This window comes from Prionailurus viverrinus, chromosome F1 (genome assembly GCF_022837055.1).
Source record: "Prionailurus viverrinus isolate Anna chromosome F1, UM_Priviv_1.0, whole genome shotgun sequence".
Taxonomy (NCBI): Eukaryota; Metazoa; Chordata; class Mammalia; order Carnivora; family Felidae; genus Prionailurus; species Prionailurus viverrinus.
Window position 1 is genome coordinate 12,597,274 of NC_062577.1, and position 19,357 is coordinate 12,616,630.

The 19,357-nt window shown below is 38.3% G+C and overlaps 1 long non-coding RNA gene across 2 annotated transcripts in view; it reads left to right on the forward strand.

Moving 5' to 3' along the window:
- The window catches only part of LOC125155256 (uncharacterized), a 315,444-nt gene that overhangs the window by 181,074 nt on the left and 115,013 nt on the right, over nucleotides 1-19,357 (forward strand). For both annotated transcript variants that reach the window (XR_007148103.1, XR_007148104.1), the window contains exon 3: nucleotides 18,585-18,731. This is a non-coding gene — a long non-coding RNA (uncharacterized LOC125155256). The remainder of the gene's footprint in view (nucleotides 1-18,584; nucleotides 18,732-19,357) is intronic.

The window sequence follows — 19,357 nt, forward strand, 5'->3', positions numbered from 1 at the left end:
ATCCAAATATGTGATATTGTGAAGTCCATTACTTTACCTGATTACCCTGAATTCACAGTCTGACTTGAGAAATTTGATTCCATATGTGCACCTCTGTGTACTCTGTTTATGGGAATGTAGGGGTAGGATACATAAAGGAGCTAACATAGGGCTTACAGACTCTCCATTTCTGAATATAGTTGCTATCTTCTTACCTGCAGAAATTCCCGTACATTCATAAGTTCATTCATTCCACAAATATTTTGAGTCCCTAGTGTACTGGGAACTTTCCCAGGCACTGGAGATGTAGCAGTGAGTCAGAAAGATGGTATTCCTGCCTTTTTGGACCTTACACTTCGTTGAGGAAAGTAAGACACAAAACAAACCCACAGAAACAAATAAACAGGATCACTTCGTAGAGAGAGAGTTGCAAAGATGATAAAACAGGGTAACAGAATAGAGAGTGATACAGGCAGGGATGAGAGATGCAACTTAGGCTGGGTGTGTGAAGAAATTCTACTGCAGGATGACATGGGGCCATGACAGTTGTGTTTTGGAGGAGCCACACTCTATGGATATCCGAGGGACAGAGAGCATGCCATGGGCAAGTATCTGGCTGTGTGAAGTAAGTTGTCAGGACAGGACAGAGTCACAGGGAGGAAGGAGTGGGTAGTGAGAATGGGCCACCTTCAATCCATTTGGAGTTCATTTTTGTATCTGGTGTGAGAAAGTGATCCAGTTCAATAGTTTTGCGTGTGGCTGTCCAGTTTTCCCAGCACCATTTATCGAAGAGACTTTTTCCCATTGTGTATTCTTGCTTCCTTTGTCATAGATTAATTGACCAGATAAGCGTGGTTTTATTTGTGGGGCTCCCTATTCTATTCTATTCTATTCTATTCTATTCTATTCTCTTGATCTATGTGTCTATTTTTGTGACAGATGGCAGCTACACTTGTGGGGAGCATAGCATAATGTATAAATTTGCCCAGTCACTATGTTGTACACCTGAAAGCTAATATAACATTGTCTGTTAACTATGCTCAAATAAAAAAAAAAAAGCAAATATTGGTGTTAGGGCTCAACCAAGGAACTATAACATTAGCATAAAGAATTCCCTGTACCATGTTAATTGTTAAAATTGAAAATACAGAGGGGCACCTGGGTGGCTCATTAGCTGAGCATCCAACTCTTGATTTTGGGTCAGGTCATAATCTCAGAGTTCATGAGTCAGAGCCCCACATTGGGCTCTGCAGTGGCAGTGTGGATCTTACTTGAGATTCTCTCTCTCTCCCAGTCTCTCTCTGCCCCTCCCATGCTCTCTCTCTCTCTCACTCAATATGAATAAATGGACTTATAAAATTAAATTAAATATATGATACAAAAGATAGTTGAGCAAGAAATCTTTTTTGTTAAATTAAGTCTTTTATAGTTAAAGAAAAAAGAATGGGCCACCTTCTGGAGAAGATGTCTTCCCAGGAATAAGCAGAAGAATTTGCTTTGGGGGCACCTGGGTGGCCCAGTCAGCTCGGGTCATGATCTTGTGGTTCATGGGTTCAAGCCCCATATTGGGTTCTGTGCTGACAGCTCAGATCCTGGAGCCTGCTTCAGATTCTGTGTCTCCCTCTCTCTGCCCCTCCCCTGCTTGTGCTCTGTCTCGCTCTCTCTCAAAAATAGATTAGTATTAAAAAAAAATTTTATAAAAAAGAAGAGTTTGCTTTGAACCTTTCTCTCTTATATTCCCTCAGCAGAAATTTCTCAGTGCCAGGGCCAGCTCCTACAAATCCCTGGCATTCAGAGTGCCCTTGGTGAAAGGCCAGTCACGCCTCTCCTCCATTAGCACTCTGCTTTAACCACTGATCCTTTCCCACCAGATTGTATATGCCTGTACAGGTTTTCAGGTTGGGCTTCTTGTACCCCCCCACCCCCCCGGGACTGAGGGAGAAAATACCGGGAAGGAAATCAATTCTGCCAGTTACAGAGTACTGACAACACATTGTCACCCCAAATAGGCAGACTCATCTCCAGAAAAGTGAGTCTGTCCACAGTTTCAAGTTTCAGTTCTGTTGTATTGTCTCACCACTGACCAATTTTAAGCCAATAGAGAGTGGATTGGCTTTAGTGAGTACTTCTGTTGTAAATCTAAGAAAATCAAAAAGTGCAGGGGAAAAAATGATTGCAGTGCAGCACTGAGGAGGTAAATAAAACCAGGGTGGCAGGGGCGTGGGCTTGAACTCACAAAGTCATAGCTTGCTTTTAATTTTGTGGAAAGTCTGCAGGTGCTGAGGGAAGAGGTGCTAAGTAGCTTCTCAGGAGAACACATTTTCATGAAGGGGTTCACTCCTTTCCCAGGAGTGCCCTAATACACTGGCTGTGGAGACCCAGACTGTCTGTGATTCTTTTTAATTTTTTTTAATGTTTATTTATTTTTGACAGAGAGAGAGAGAGAGAGAGAGAGAGCGAGCGAGCATGAGCGGGAGGGAGAGGCAGAGAGAGAGGGAGACACAGAATCTGAAGCAGGCTCCAGGCTCTGAGCTGTCCGCACAGAGCCGGATGTGGGGCTCAAACTCACAGACCTCGAGATCATGACCTGAGCCGAAGTCAGATGCTCAACCGACTGAGCCATCCAGTCGCCCCAAGGCTGTCTGTGATTCTTAAAAGCCCTAAGACAGCTTTTGAAAGGGAAGGGAGTTCTATGCAGAGTCTTAAACTAACATGAACTGGGCTGACAGAACATTTTCTGCCTTTTTAAAGAGTCAATTTTGCTTTATGAAATTTGTCTTAATGAAATGATTGTGCACAACCCAAGCCAGTTTTATGACTGGCAGTGTGGCCTTTGAGAGCATAGCATTCCTGGCCATTTGCTCCAGCTTCAGAATCACATAGGACAGTTAAGGTGTGGGAAAAACTTTAATAAAATCCCCCTCACCACCGCCTGCTCCTCAGATTGTCTCTTGACTGCTGCTTGAAATTCTTTGGAGGGTGAGGTTGGAGTGGTAGACAGGTTCATTTATAATTAAGAGTGAAACTTAATATACAAAAATTGCTGGAGGGAGAACACAAGGTTACATGATGTCAGTGAACTATATATATATTTTTAAATGAGGAACAGGCTTTGAGGGAGGAGAGGGAAGAGAGGACAGAATAACTCAAATAGTTAAATAGGCCCTACTGAGCAGGAGGAGGAGGGGCCTCTGGATGGGGGGGACAAAGAATTCTAGAGAAGCTCCCAGTCTACCCATTTTAGGATTTTACCTGTTTTTTTTTTTTAATTTTTTTTTTTTAACATTTATTTGTTTTTGAGACAGAGAGAGACAGAGCATGAACGGGGGGAGGGCCAGAGTGAGAGGGAGACACAGAATCTGAAGCAGGCTCCAGGCTCTGAGCTGTCAGCACAGAGCCTGATGCGGGGCTCGAACTCACGGACCGTGAGATCGTGACCTGAGCGAAGTCGGATGCTCAACCGACTGAGCCACCCAGGCGCCCCTATTTTACCTGTTTTTAAAAGTCCTTTCTAGCTATGCAGAAAGAGCCTTCTCAGTCCCCCTTCCCATTTATTGTTGTGTTGTCAAATCCTCCCTTAATGATGTAAACCAGTCTTGCTCTCTTTAGAAAAGTTTGAAAAATACATATGATGAAGTACAAAACACTGGGTCCATACAGAGCTTGATGTGCACACTTAGTGGTACCTAATAAACACTTATTTACTGATGAAAACCAAGGAAAAGATTTGAGTACAGGTGTTGAGACTATTAGCAACTGTTTTATGGTTTTGAATTAAATACTTGTCAGCAGCCATACTCTGCCTGTCTTCCTGGAAGCATATTGATGCCCAAGTGATATTTTGATTGTATGTTGTACCACATTATCTAGGTAATAAATGTATACATATCACACCACTGATTAAAAAAAAGAAATTCAAACTTTCTGACCTTTGAATGAAATTAGTGAGCATATGGCTAGTAAAGTCCAGATGCTAGAGGTTCTTTAGGTAATCGATCATGTACATTTCTTTACAAGTGTCTGTTGGCAGCATGGTGCCTCATCTGGTGGCCTGATTAGATTCCCCAGTATCTCACCTTTTCTCTTGCTGGCTGTGCCAATTCAGAACTTCTTGGTCCTGTCTTCTTGATTATCTGAAGTTAACAAGGCAACCTCTCAGCCTTTTCTGTCTTGCCAAGATGTTGGCAGAAAGTATCTACCATCCTAAATTCCCTCCCATTTTACTCCTGTATTTCAGGAAATAGAAATGTAACAAGAGCAGTGACATTGAATACCTTTCTGTGGAGCTAGAGAATAACTTCTTTCCTAAGGAAAGCCATCAGATACGAATTTGCCAGTCTACACTAAGATCCTGAGCGAAAATTGTTACCTGGAATATAATCATTTTTGACACTGCAAGTGGATCTTTCATCCAGTATGCAACTCACAAACCATTCTTAAACTGCCCAAAGTGCCATGAAGGGGTCCTTTTGAAGGGGTCCATGAAAAACATAAATGTTCAAGAGGTCACTGATGAAACTCTAAATATGTAAAGCCAGAGAAGGAAGTTTTAAAAATGAACCAGTGCTTCATACGGGGAGGGAAGAGAATATTCAAACATGCAAGAGAATGCCACTTTTAAAAGTAAGGGATGATTAGAAGGGGAACAAGACAACACAAAAAAATAGTAACTGGTGAGTCTGTGTTACAATAGTGAAGTTTAAAACAACAAATCTAAGATGGTCTAGAATCATACAACATGACAAGAAAACAGGCTGAGTGAGCTTCACCTGTTTTTTAAAGGCACAGAGGGAAATAGAAAAGCTAGTTAGGACACTTGCTAACTAAGAGCCATAGGATGAAAGACTAGAAAAGACCTTCGAGATATTTATCCCAATCTTTTTACTTTGTTGATGAGGAAATGGAGGTCTTGGGAATTTGAATGACTTACTGAAGTTACACAGGAACTTTATGACAGACCCCGCATAAGAATCTGGTCCCTTAACTCCAGCCCAAGTTCCTTACTGAATATATCACTGCATTTCTGCTTGTCCTTTCCTTTCATTATCTGGCTGTAAGTTTTCCACTGAGCACTTCTTTAACTGCATTCCATTTTTGGACACAGTGTTTTCATTTTAATTATTGAAGATATTTTCTAATTTTTCCTGTTATTTTCTTCTTTGACTCATTTATTCAGGAGTTTTAAATCAAAAAAATACTTGTGAATTTCCATTTTCTTTGTTATTGACTTCTAATTTAATTTAATTTAATTTTGGTCTGAGAATATTCTTTGTACAATTTCACTCATTTTAAATGTATTGAAACTTGTTTTATGATCTATACTGGAGAATGTTCCATGTGCACTGGAAATGAATGCATCTTATGCTGTGACTGGGTGGAATGTTGTACAGATGTCTGTTAGATCTATTTGTTTTATAGTCTTGTTCATTCCTTGTTGATGTTCTGCCTAGTTGTGTTGTCTATTATTTAAACGGAGTATTGGGGGCGCCTGGGTGGCGCAGTCGGTTAAGCGTCCGACTTCAGCCAGGTCACGTTCTCGCGGTCCGTGAGTTCGAGCCCCGCGTCGGGCTCTGGGCTGATGGCTCAGAGCCTGGAGCCTGTTTCCGATTCTGTGTCTCCCTCTCTCTCTGCCCCTCCCCCGTTCATGCTCTGTCTCTCTCTGTCCCAAAAATAAAAATAAACGTTGAAAAAAAAATTAAAAAAAAAATAAATAAACGGAGTATTGAAGTATTCAACTATTTTTGTTAAATTACCTCTTTCTCCCATATATTCTTCTAGATTTGGCCTCATGTATTTTGGGGCTCAGTTGTTAGGAGAATGTATGTTTACAGTTATTATATATTCTTCATGGACTGACCTGATCATCATTATGCAATTTTTCTGTTATTTCTAGTAACATTTTTTTGTTTGTTTTAAAGTGTATTTTTTCTAATAAGTACAACTACCCAAGCTCTCTTTTGAAATATATTTTTCTATACTTTTACTTTCAACCTATTTGTATCTTTGAATCTAAATTGTGTCTTCTACAGCCAGTTTGAGTGATTAATCTGCAGTGCTGGCTAAACAGAATGTCTTGGTTAAAATGAAGGCAATGAGATGAGTTTGTATGAGGGTTAACAAGTTTAGCTAATGTTTCATTTTCTTATAAACCCATGGCTTTATTTTTTTATAATTAAATATAATTTATTGTCAAATTGGTTTCCATACAATACTCAGTACTCATCCCAACAGGTGCCCTCCTCAGTGCCCATCACCCACTTTCCCCTCTCCCCCAACCACATCAACCCTCAGTTTGTTCTCAGTATTTAAGAGTCTCTTATGGTTTGCCTTCTTCCCTTTCTGTAACTCCCCTCCCCCTTACTCTCCCCCCTGGTCTTCTGTTAAGTTTCTCAGGATCCACATAAGAGTGAAAACATATGATATCTGTCTTTCTCTGACTGATTAATTTCACTTAGCATAATACTCTCCAGTTCCATCCACGTTGTCACAAACAGCCAGATTTCAACTTTCTCATTGCCACGTAGTACTCCATTGTGTATATAAACCACAATGTCTTTATCCATTCATCAGATGATGGACACTTAGGCTCTTTCCATAATTTGGCTATTGTTGAAAGTGTTTCTATAAACATTGGGGTACAAGGGCCCCTATGTATATGCACTCCTGTGTCCCTTGGGTAAATTCCTAGCAGTGCTATTGCTGAGTCATAGGGTAGATCTATTTTGAATTGTTTGAGGAACCTCCACACTGTTTTCCAGAGTGGCTGCACCAGTTTGCATTCCCACCAACAGTGCAAGAGGGTTCCCATTTCTCCACATCCTCTCCAGCCTCTATAGTCTCCTGATTTGTTCATTTTAGCCACTCTGACCGGCATAAGGTGGTATCTCAGTGTGGTTTTGATTTGTAATGCCCTGATGAGGAGTGAGGTTGAGCATCTTTTTATGTGCCTGTTGGCCATCTGGATGTCTTCATTGGAAAAGTGTCTATTCATGTCTTCTGCCCATTTCTTCACTGGATTATTTGCTTTTTGGGTGTGGAGTTTGGTGAGCTCTTTATAGATTTTGGATACTAGCCCTTTGTCAGATATGTCATTTGCAAATATCTTTTCCCATTCCGTTGGTTGCCTTTTAGTTTTGTTGATTGTTTCCTTTGCGGTACAGAAGCTTTTTGTCTTGATGAGGTCCCGATAGTTCATTTTTGCTTTTAATTCTCTTGCCTTTGGAGATGTGTCAAGTAAGAAATTGCTGTGGCTGAGGTCAGAGAGGTTTTTTTTCCTGCTTTCTCCCCTAGGGTTTTGATGGTTTCCTGTCTTGCATTCAGGTCTTTCATCCATTTTGAGTTTATTTTTGTGAATGGTGTAAGAAAATGCTCTAGTTTCATTCTTCGGCATGTTGCTGTCCAGTTCTGTCAGCACCATTTTTTAAAGAGACTGTCTTTTTTCCATTGGATATCCTTTCCTGCTTTGTCAAAGATGAGTTGGCCATACTTTTGTGGGTCCAATTCTGGAGTCTCTATTCTATTCCATTGGTCTATGTGTCTGTTTTTGTGCCAATACCATGCTGTCTTGATGATGACAGCTTTGTAGTAGAGGCTAAAGTCTGGGATTGTGATGCCTCCCGCTTTGGTCTTCTTCAATATTACTTTGGCTATTTGGGGCCTTTTGTGGTTCCATATGAATTTTAGGATTGCTTGTTCTAGCTTCAAGAAGAATGCTGGTGCAGTTTTGATTGGGATTGCATTGAATGTGTAGGTAGCTTTGGGTAGTATTGACATTTTAACAATATTTATTCTTCCAATCCATGAGCACGGAATGTTTTTCCATTTCTTTGTATCTTCTTCAGTTTCCTTCATAAACTTTCTATAGTTTTCAGCATACAGATCTTTTACATCTTTGGTTAGATTTATTCCTAGGTATTTTATGCTTCTTGGTGCAATTGTGAATGGGATCAGTTTCTTTATTTGTCTTTCTGTTGCTTCATTGTTGGTGTACAAAAATGCAACTGATTTCTGCACTTAATTTTGTGTCCTGCGACTTTGCTGAATTCATGTATCAGTTCTAGCAGACTTTTGGTGGAATCTGTTGGGTTTTCCACCTAGAGTATCATGTCATCTACAAAAAGTGAAAGCTTGACTTCATTTTTGCCAGTTTTGATGCCTTTGATTTCCTTTTGTTGACTGATTGATGATGCTAGAACTTCCAACACTATGTTAAACAACAGCGGTATCGTGTTCCTGATCTCAGGGGGAAAGCTCTCAGTTTTTCCCCATTGAGGATGATATTAGCTGTGGGCTTTTCATAAATGGCTTTTACGATGTTTAAGTGTGTTCTTTCTATCCCGACTGTCTCAAGGGCTTTTATTAAGAAAGGATGCTGTATTTTGTCAAATGCTTTTTCTGCATCAATGGACAGGATCATATGGTTTTTATCTTTTCTTTTATTAATGTGATGTATCACATTGATTGATTTGCGAATATTGAACCAGCCCTGCAGCACAGGAATGAATCCCACTTAATCATGCTGAATAATTCTTTTTATATGCTGTTGAATTTGATTTGCTAGTATCTTGTTGAGAATTTTTGCATCCATATTCATCAGAGATATTGGCCTGTAGTTTTCTTTTTTTCCTGGGTCTCTGTCTGGTTTGGGAATCAGTGTAATGCTGGCTTCATCGAATGAGTCTGGAAGTTTTACTTTCGTTTCTGTTTTTTGGAACAGCTTGAGAAGGATAGGTATTATCTCTGCTTTAAATGTCTGGTAGAATTCCCCAGGGAAGCCATCTGGTCCTGGACTGTTATTTGTTGGGAGATTTTTGATAACTGATTCAGTTTCTTCACTAGTTATGGGTCTGTTCAAATTTTCTATTTCTTCCCATTTGAGTTTTGGAAGTGTGTGGGTGTTTAGGAATTTGTCCATTTCTTCCAGGTTGTCCAGTTTTTGGCATATAATTTTTTATAGTATTCCCTGATAATTGCTTGTATTTCTGAGGGATTGGTTGTAATAATTCTATTTTCATTCCTGATTTTATCTATTTGGGTCATCTCTCTTTTCTTTTTGAGAAGCCTGGCTAGAGGTTTATCAATTTTGTTTATTTTTTCAAAAAACCAACTCTTGGTGTCATTGATCTGCTCTACAATTTTTTTAGATTTTATATTGTTTATTTCTGCTCTGATCTTTATTATTTCTTTTCTGCTGGGTTTGGGGTGTCTTTGCTGTTCTGCTTCTATTTCCTTTAGGTGTGCTATTAGATTTTGTATTTGGAATTTTTCTTGTTTCTTGAGATAGGCCTGGATTGCAATGTATTTTCCTCTTAGGACTGCCTTTGCTGCATCCCAAAACGTTTGGATTGTTGTATTTTCATTTTCATTTGTTTCCATATTTTTAAAATTTCTTCTCTAATTTCCTGGGTGACCCATTCATTCTTTAGTAGGGTGTTCTTTAACCTCCATGCTTTTGGAGGTTTTCCAGACTTTTTCCTGTGGTTGATTTCAAGTTTCATAGCATTGTGATCTGAAAGTGTGCATGGTAGGATCTCAGTTCTTATTTAAAAATTTTTTTTAAAATGTTTATTTATTTTTGACAGTGAGAGACAGAGCATGAGCGAGGGAGGGGCAAAGAGAGAGGGAGACACAGAATCTGAAACAAGCTCCAAGCTCTGAGCTGTCAGCACAGAGCCTGACACGGGGCTCGAACTCACAGACTGAGAGATCATGACCTGAGCCGAAGTCAGACACTCAACCTACTGAGCCACCCAGGTACTCCAGTTCTTTTATACTTATTAAGTTCTGTTTTGTGACCCAGTATGTGATCTATCTTGGAGAATGTTCCATGCACACTCGAGAAGAAAGTGTATTCCATTGCTTTGGGATGCAGAGTTCTAAGTATATCTGTCAAGTCCATCTGATCCAATGCATCATTCAGGGCCCTTGTTTTCTTTATTGATTCTCTGTCTAGATGATCTATCCATTGTTGTAAGCAGACTATTAAAATTCTCTGCAATTACCACATTCTTATCAATAAGGTTGCTTATGTTTGTGATTAATCATTTTATATATTTGGGGGTCTCTGAATTTGGTGCATAGACATTTATAATTGTTAGCTCTTCCTGATGGATAGACCCTGTAATTACTATATAATGGTCTTCTTCATCTCTTGTTACAGCCTTTATTTTAAAGTCTAGTTTGTCTGGTATAAGTATGGCTACTCCAGCTTTCTTTGGACTTCCAGTAGCATGATAGTTCTCTATCCCCTCACTTTCAATCTGAAGGTGTCCTCAGGTCTAAAGTGAGACTCTTGTAGACAGCAAATAGATGGGTCTTGTTTTTTTATCCATTCTGATACCCTGTGTCTTTTGGTTGGAGCATTTAGTCCATTTACATTCAGTGTTATTATTGAAAGATACAGGTTTAGAGTCATTATGTTATCTGTAGGTTTCATGCTTATAGTGATGTCTCTGGTACTTTGTGGTCCTTGCAACATTTCACTTACACAGTCCCCCTTAGGATCTCTTGTAGGGCTGGTTTAGTGGTGATGAATTCCTTCAGCTTTTGTTTGGGCAAACCTTTATTTCTCCTTCTATTTTGAATGACCGACTTGCTGGGTATAAGATTCTTTGCTGCATAATTTTCCTGTTCATCACATTGAAGTTTCTTGCCATTCCTTTCTGGCCTGCCATGTTTCAGTAGATAGATCTGCTACTACCCTTATGTGTCTACCTTTGTATGATAAGCCCCATGTATCCCTAGCTGCTTTCAGAATTCTCTCTTTATCCTTGTATTTTGCCAGTTTCACTATGATATGTTGTGCAGAAGATCGATTCAAGTTATGTCTGAAGGGAGTTCTCTGTGCCTCTTGGATTTCAATGCCTGTTTCCTTCCCCAGATCAGGGAAGTTCTCAGCTATGATTTTTTCAAGTACACCTTCAGCCCCTTTCTCTCTCTTTTCTTCTTCTTCTGGAATTCCTGTAATATGGATATTGTTCCATTTGATTGCATCACTTAGTTCTCTAATTAATTGTCCCTTCGTAATCCTGCATTTTTTTTAATCTCTCTTTTTCTCAGCTTCTTTTTTTCCATAATTTTATCTTCTAATTCACTTATTCTCCCCTCTGCCTCTTCAATCGACACTCTGGCTGCCTCCATTTTATTTTGCACCCCGTTTATAGCATTTTTTAATTCATCATGACTATTTTTTAGTCCCTTGATCTCTGTAGCAATAGATTCTCTGCTGTCCTCTATGCTTTTTTCAAGCCCAGCAATTAATTTTATGACTATTATTCTAAATTCTTACTCAGTTATATTGCTTAAATTGGTTTTGATCAATTCATTAGTTGTTGCTACTTCTTGGAATTTCTTTTGAGGAGAATTCTTCTGTTTCATCATTTTGGCTAGTTTTCCATCCCTTATATGTTTTAAAAGCTTGTTGTGTGCTCTGTACCTGGGAGCACTGCTGTATTAAAGGAGGGTCATACACTCTCCAGGGCCTGGCCTTTCAGGAGGTGTTTTTCCGGAGATTGTTACTTGCTCTCTGTTGTGAGTTTGGTTATTTTATTACCTTACTCTTAGTGGTATTTTGGACCCTCCACCAGGTGTGCTTTGATTTGTTCCTTGGAATAGCCCTTCAGGGTAGATCCAGGAATCTTACTTGTAGAAACATCCCAAGTGATTTTCATGCATAGCCAGATTGGAGTATTGTTGTTTACTTGAATAAGAGCCTTTGATGATATAAATTTAACTCCTTAAGAAAACAGAAGACCAAAGCAGTCATTAGTAAACAGGTCTTCAGACTGGAGATTCACTGCTCTTTGCTTTGGGTGATGGCCGTTTGTCCTGAAGGGCATCTGGTAAATTCATGGCTTTAAAGACATTGACTGGGCAATGTCCTCCTTATCATGGACAATCATAGTCATAGTATTATAACTTACTTGAAGATAAAATATCTTATTCATCTCTAAAAACCCTAATCCCTATCACAGATGTAGCAGACACTATTGACTGTCTACCCAGATCCCTTCTCCCCTTCTCCCTTGCCCATAGACACCCAATTGTGTTTAGTAATTAGAATGCCATCTGGTTTCAGAAACACTGAGCTTCTCTCCAGCCCTGAGGGAGAGGGATGAATCTTTATTAATGTCTGTAAGCCAGTAGTGGCAATCTCAACCTCTTTGTCAATGTAAATCAGGAATGAGCATATGATACAATACTGGTTTATGAGAACTTGTTTTTTTCTAATCCCATCTGATAAATCATGCCTTTTGATTGGATGATTTAATCCACTTACATTTAATGTTAATATGATTGTTGATATATCTGCCATTTTACCTTTTTTCTGTTTTATTTTACCCCTCTTTGTTTCTCCTTTACTGTCTTCTTTTTGTAGTAAGGGAATATTTTCTAGTAATACATTTTAAAACCTAAAATAATTTTTAAAATAATATTTTATTAAAAATTATTTTTGGGGCGCCTGGGTGGCGCAGTCGGTTAAGCGTCCGACTTCAGCCAGGTCACGATCTCGCGGTCTGTGAGTTCGAGCCCCGCGTCGGGCTCTGGGCTGATGGCTCAGAGCCTGGAGCCTGTTTCTGATTCTGTGTCTCCCTCTCTCTCTGCCCCTCCCCCGTTCATGCTCTGTCTCTCTCTGTCCCAAAAATAAATAAACGTTGAAAAAAAAATTAAAAAAAAAAATTATTTTTAAAATACTATTTTAAAAATTATTTTCTTTATGATTATTCTAGAACTTGCAATATACTTTTTTTTAATACGAAATTTATTGTCAAATTGGTTTCCATACAACACCCAGTGCTCATCCCAACAGGTTCCCGTCTCAATATACTCTTACCTTACCAAAATTACTTTAGATTTATACTGATTTTAATTTCAGTGAAACATAGAAATTTGGCTTTTATAAAGCTCCATTTTTCCTATCATTTTGTGCTATTATTGTTACACATATTATACCTACATAAGTTACAAATCCAAAAATATATTCCTATAATTATTACTTAATGTAATCTTATATCTATTTTTTTTTAATTTTTTTCAACGTTTATTTATTTTTGAGACAGAGAGAGACAGAGCATGAACAGCGGAGGGGCAGAGAGAGAGGGAGACACAGAATCTGAAACAGGCTCCAGGCTCTGAGCTGTCAGCACAGAGCCCGACGCTGGGCTCGAACTCACGGATCATGAGATCATGACCTGAGCCGAAGTCGGACACTTAACTGACTGAGCCACCCAGGTGTCCCGTTATATCTATTTTTGAAAGCTGAAGAGAACAAGTATATATTTATAGACTTTGTTATATTAATCTTCTTTACCATCTCTGGCTTTCTCCATTTATTTTTGTGGATTCAAGTTACCATTTGGTGTTATTTTCTTACTCAGTATGGTTTTTTTCTATTTAACACCCTTTATGTAGTTATTTTCAAATATTATATTTCTATATGTTTTAGGTTACAGAATACAACTGTGTATACATTGTATCATACAGTTAATTTTTAAATCAGTTAAGATTAGAAATAAGAAGAAATATGCCATTATACTTTCTTTTATAGTTGCCTACATAATTATCTCTACCATAGCTTTTTGTTTTTTCACATGGATTTGAATTACTACCTGATAGCATTTGATTTCAGACTGTGAACTTCTTTTTTTTTTTAAGAATTTATTTTCAAATTTTAAGTAATCTCTACACCCAATATGGGCTCAGACTCACAACCCCAAGATCAAGAGCCCCATACTCTTTCGACTGAGCCAGCCAGGTGCCCCAGCCTGTGAACTTTATAGCATTTCTAGTAAGTCAGGTTTGCTAGCAAATTGCTGAAATTCTCCCAGATTTTTTTTCCTTTAATCTCAGAATATCTTTCATTTTTTAAAGATAGTTTTGCTCCATTTAATATTTTTGGCGGAGGATTTTTTTTTTTACTTTCAGCAATTTAAATATGTCATCCTTCTGCCTTCCTGACCTCCATTGTTTCTGGTGAGATATCAGCTATCATTGTTGTTCTCTTCTACATTATGCGTTGTATTAATCTTACTATTTTCAGGATTTGCTTTTTATTCCTAGATTTCAACATTTTACTATGATGTGTCCAGGTGTGGATTTCTGTGTTTATACTACTCAGAGTTGATAGAGCTTCTTGGATGTGTAGAATGTATTTTTTTTTTTATCAAATTTGAGAAATTAAACATTTTTTGAGTCATTATTTCTTTGAGTATTTTTTCTGTCCATTTCTATTTATCCTCTTCTGATATTCTCATTATACATATGTCAGTGTTCTTAATGGTGTCCCAAATTTGCCTGAGACTTTACTTTTCTTTATTCTTTTATCACTGTTACTCAGGTTATACGATCTCTGTTGATCTCTTTTTAAGTTCACTGATTGTTTCTTTAGGTGGCTCAAATTTACTGTTGATACCCTCTAGTAAATCTTTCGTTTTGCTTATCATACTTTTAAACTCAAGAATGTCTACTCGATCTGTTATAATTTCTTTTTTTTCCTCCTATGAGGTGTCATTATTTTATCTTTAAATAAAGACTTAAATCTTTATTTAAATCTTTAGAAATAGTTTCCTTTAGTGTTTGAAAATATTTATGATGGCAACTTTGAAGTCATCATCTGCTAAGTATACCATCTGGGACCCTTCAGGACAGTTTCTTTTACCTGCTTTTTTTCCCCTATGTATGTATCATAATTTCCTGTTTCTTCCCCTCATAATTTTTGGTTATAAGCTGGGCATTTTAAGTAACATAATGTAACGACTCTGGACTCTGATGCCCACTCCCCACCCCCAGGGGCTTGATCTTGTCATTGTTTGCTTGGGCATTTGTTTGTCTAGTGACTTAGCTGTCCTTACTCTTTGAAGTCTACTTCCCTCCACAGTGGGCAGCAACCTCTGATGTCCTGCTCAAAATTTTTTTCTTGTTTTTATCTTTTAGCCTGGCTAAAAGGATTGCCCATATTTCAGTATAAGCCATTTATTGGTCAAAAATTGTGCTTAAGCCTTCTTGGCCAGTTAGATTTTTACTTTTTTTTTAAATTTTTTTTTTAATGCTTGTTTATTTTTGAGAGAGACAGAGACAGAATGTGAGGGGGGAGGGGCAGAAAGAAAAGGAGACAGAATCTGAAGCAGGCTCCAGGCTCTGAGCAAGCTGTCAGCACAGTGACTGACACGGGACTCTAACTCACAAACTGTGAGATCATGACCTGAGCCGAAGTGGGCCGCTTAACCGACTGAGCCACCCAGGCGCCCCAGATTTTTACTTTTTACCACTAGCTATATGTATGGCTTCAAAGTTGCTATAACCGTTCAGGGAGTTTACATTTTTGCCCCTACCTTCATCTACAGACTAGTAGCTTAGATTTTTCCTCTCCCATTACTCCCAAAGGGCATGGCCTTGGGTGTGCACATAGTCTTCCACACTGTTGGAGATGTATATGATTTTATTTGTAGGCCTGGTTTCCTAGGAGTTGCCTCTGGGTCAGAGTAGCTTATTGTTCAGTCAGTGTTGGGTTGGAGGTTATATTTATGCCCTTAGTACCAGTGAGATGTCTGCCTGTTGTTGGTTGATTTGTGAGCAGCTTGGGGGAATGTTTTTAAGTCTGCCTCATGTCCTGCTCTGATTGTTCCTGGGTGGGTGCAGCCTAGTACATGTGCACAATCTTTCTGAAGCCCAGAGTTGACTATAATCCTAGGAGGGCTCTTCTTGTTTGTTTATGTCTCTGGTTTGTCCTGTTAGATTTCTGATTTTTCTGCTATTTTGCTTATTTATACTATTAAGAAGATATAATGTCCATTCATTTCCTCTCCATTGGTATCCCTTGTTTTTTACAGTGCCCTGAGTAATGACATTTTCCATACAGTATTACAAATACTGTCAGTTTCCTCAGGCAGAGCTGTGGAGTTTTGTCCCGATAATATACCTCTCCCCACTGAGTAGAGTTTCCTCACTGATGAATCAGAGCTGGAGGTGCCCCTTTTCCTTTTGAAGTGATATCCCTCTTCTACAAGCAGCTACTGGAGGGAGATTATAGTCCCTGGTCTTATCTGCTTGCTCCTCCTGGGGCAACAACTCTTCTAAAGGCACATTGGTTCAAGGATAGTGGAGTCCCCCAATTTTTGGCCTGCTGTGCCTGGAGTAGAGATTCTACTCAGTGTGTGGGGGCTGTGGGAGGGGGAAGGGAGCCCTAGCCCTCTTGGACCTGTATGCCTGGAACAGAGATTTTGCCACATGAGATTGAGGGGGATGAGAAATATAGCAGCCTGCCTCTCTCTTAGGATAGAACTTCTATAACATAGAGAGAGCTGAGGGGTAGGGACAGCAATAGAGTGAGTCCTGGCTTAAATGCTATAGTCTCTTGCTGTTTTTAGTAAGATGTAATGGATTTTTTTTTAAGGAATATTTCTCCATTTGCTGGATGCCCTTGGAACAATTTGCAGAGATTTTAAATGATTACTGTTATTTACTTATATTTTTAATAATTTTACCTAGTTACATGCTTTTGTTGTTGTTGTTGGGGAGAGTTTGCTGTGTCCCTCATGCTATCATTCTGGAAGTTGGCCCTGGTCTTTTTTTTTTTAATTGAATAAATGTGCTTTTTAACCCTTTGTAATTTATAGTAACATCCATGGGTGACTTCTCTGTTCCTCTTTTGAATGGCAGTTTTGTTTATTTATGCAAGGTAATCTGTGTTATCTAGGAAAAAAAACCAAACTGATAAAATGTGTACCAGTTTAAAAGTGATGGAATAGCAGTGAAGAAATATTCAATTTCTTAGACCTGTGAATTTCTGTAGACTCAGATATTTGAATTAGTGCTTTCCTCTGTAGCCCTTGGCAAATCACATAACCTATTGGGTGCCTCATTCATTCAAGTGGGGTTGATAATCCTAAACTACTCACAATATAATTATGAAAAGAGACTAATTTGGGAGTTAATGTAAGGTCGAAAATGTAAGGTTGAAAAATGGTGGAATCCAGTCAGATGGAGTTAGGTTCAAAACCTGGACTCTTATCACTTACTGTAAGAATTACATTAAGTTACTAATCCTTTTGAGGCTTCAGTTTGCTTATATGTAAAATGAGAGTAATAAAAGCTATCTCAATCAGTTATTTGGTATTAAATTGAAATAATTGATACAAGTGCCCAGTACATTGTTTTCCACAGAGTAAAATAAAGGTTGTGACTTATTACTATTTTTGTTATTGTTCGGTACTACTACTACTACTACTAAAAGCTATTTAGGTAATTAATCATACAAATACCCCAATTCTATTAATTAGGATGCTTTAGTTGCAAGTAACAGAAAAATCAGCTCAAAAGTTTCTTTCTTACAAGAAGTCTAGAGGGAGAGGAGTTTCAGGGTTGGTTAAGTTAATGACTCAAAGGTGTCATCAGGGAGCCAGATTTATTCACTTTCAGGTCTGCCATCCTCAGAGTTTTCCTTATGGTCTTGGGTTGATTCTTTTCAAGATGGAAGATGGCAGCTACAATTCTAGGCATAATCAAATGCAGGTTGCAGTGTTCATAGGCTAAAAAAAGAATGTCTTTGTCTTTGGTTCCCTTTTAAGAATACTGTCAGTGCTCCCAAAAAGTCCCTAAGAGGTTTCCCCTCAGTTCTCATAAGCCAGAATTGTGTCACATGCTCATTCCTAATTTGTCATGGACAGAGGGGTTAAGATTACCACTATTGGTTTACAGAGACAAATAAATGTTCACCCCTCTCTTTCAGAGCTGGAGAGAGGCTCAGTGTCTCTGAAAGCAGATGACATTCTAATTACTAAACACAATTGGGTGTCTATGGGCAAGGGAGAAGGGGAGAAGGGATTTGGGTAGATAGTCAGTAGTACCTACTACATCTGTGCTAGGGATTAGGGTTTTTAGAGATGAATAAGATACTTTATCTTCAAGGAAGTTATAGTTTATTAATACTATGACTATGATTGTCCATGATAAGGAGGACATTGCCCAGTCAATGTCTTTAAAGCCATGGGTTTATAAGAAAATGAAATATGAGCTAAACTTGTTGACCTTCATACAAACTCATCTCATTCCCTTCATTTTGACCAAGACGTTCTGTGTAGCCAGCATTGCAGATTTAATCAATCAAACTAGCTAAAAACAATAAAGGGAAATTTGAAAAGTATCCCCCAATGATGGGACGATATCACCAATACCTGGAAAAGTTGTTTTATCTTATCTGTAAAGAAACTAATTCATGTTGACTTGAAGAATTATCAGTTGATATTCTAGACTGTTTTGAAGGTAACACTCAGAGTTTTGTCTTAGTAGCCCAGATATTCTGAATTTCTACCCACAGAGGAATACATTGTCAGGTAGGTACTTTAGAGTTTTGCAGAAAAGAATGATGGAGATACAGTTTTATTGTAAATGAATACCTAAGAAAAAAGTCTATTCTTGGCTAGAGTTGAGGGTAGAAAATACAATTGAAAGTGGTTTTAATTTTAGGATCTCATACTTGGGAGTAGAGTGGAGGGAGAAGTACCAATGTCTATATTTATTAAGTATATATTATTTGTTCTATTTCCTATGTTTGTTCATTCAAAAAATTATTCACCTAAGTGTTTAATATATGTTGTATGTTTTTGTAGGAAATGATGAACCCACAAAGGAAAAACTCCCAAGGATTTTAATAGGACGTATTGCCTAATACAAAACAGCAAATGATAAGGACTTCTGCAGAAGGAAAGCAATCAAACAAAACAAAGAAGGGAAGAAACAAAGAAAGATAATGACAGGTACAAACATATTAATGGTATATATAGCACACTGACAAGATTTCAAGAGAAAGAACATACTCAAAGTACAACAAACAAAAACAAAAATGCTAATGATTTTGAATAATAATGGCAAATGCATGCATAGGGGTTATGTGCCAGGAACTGCTCTAAACACTATACATATGTTAACTCATTTAAATTTATAAAGCCCATTAGCGTCATTTAAAATGATTATCCCCATATCACTGAGAGGAAACAGAAGCAGGGAAATAATTTGGTCAAGTTTGCATATCCAGGAAGTACAGGAGCTGGGAGAATAGTCCTGGCAATCTGTCTCCAGAGTCCGTGTTGTACATGGTGACTTATAATTGTGTATAAGGTAACTTCCCAGACAAGACACAGAATTTGACCTAATCAGGAAAATATAAAGAAAATATAGTAAGACTTCAGAGAAATGTTGTTTCTCTGAAGACTTCAGAGAATCTTGTTTCTAGCTAGAGGGATAAAATAAACCTTTCTGGGAGAGAAACCTTGGAATATATGGAAGATTTAGGCAGGGACAGCTGCTTGGGAAGAACAAGATCGTTGGAACAGCATGAGCTTTTAGGAGAATGAAGGCTTTTCCAGTTTAGTTGGAAGATAGT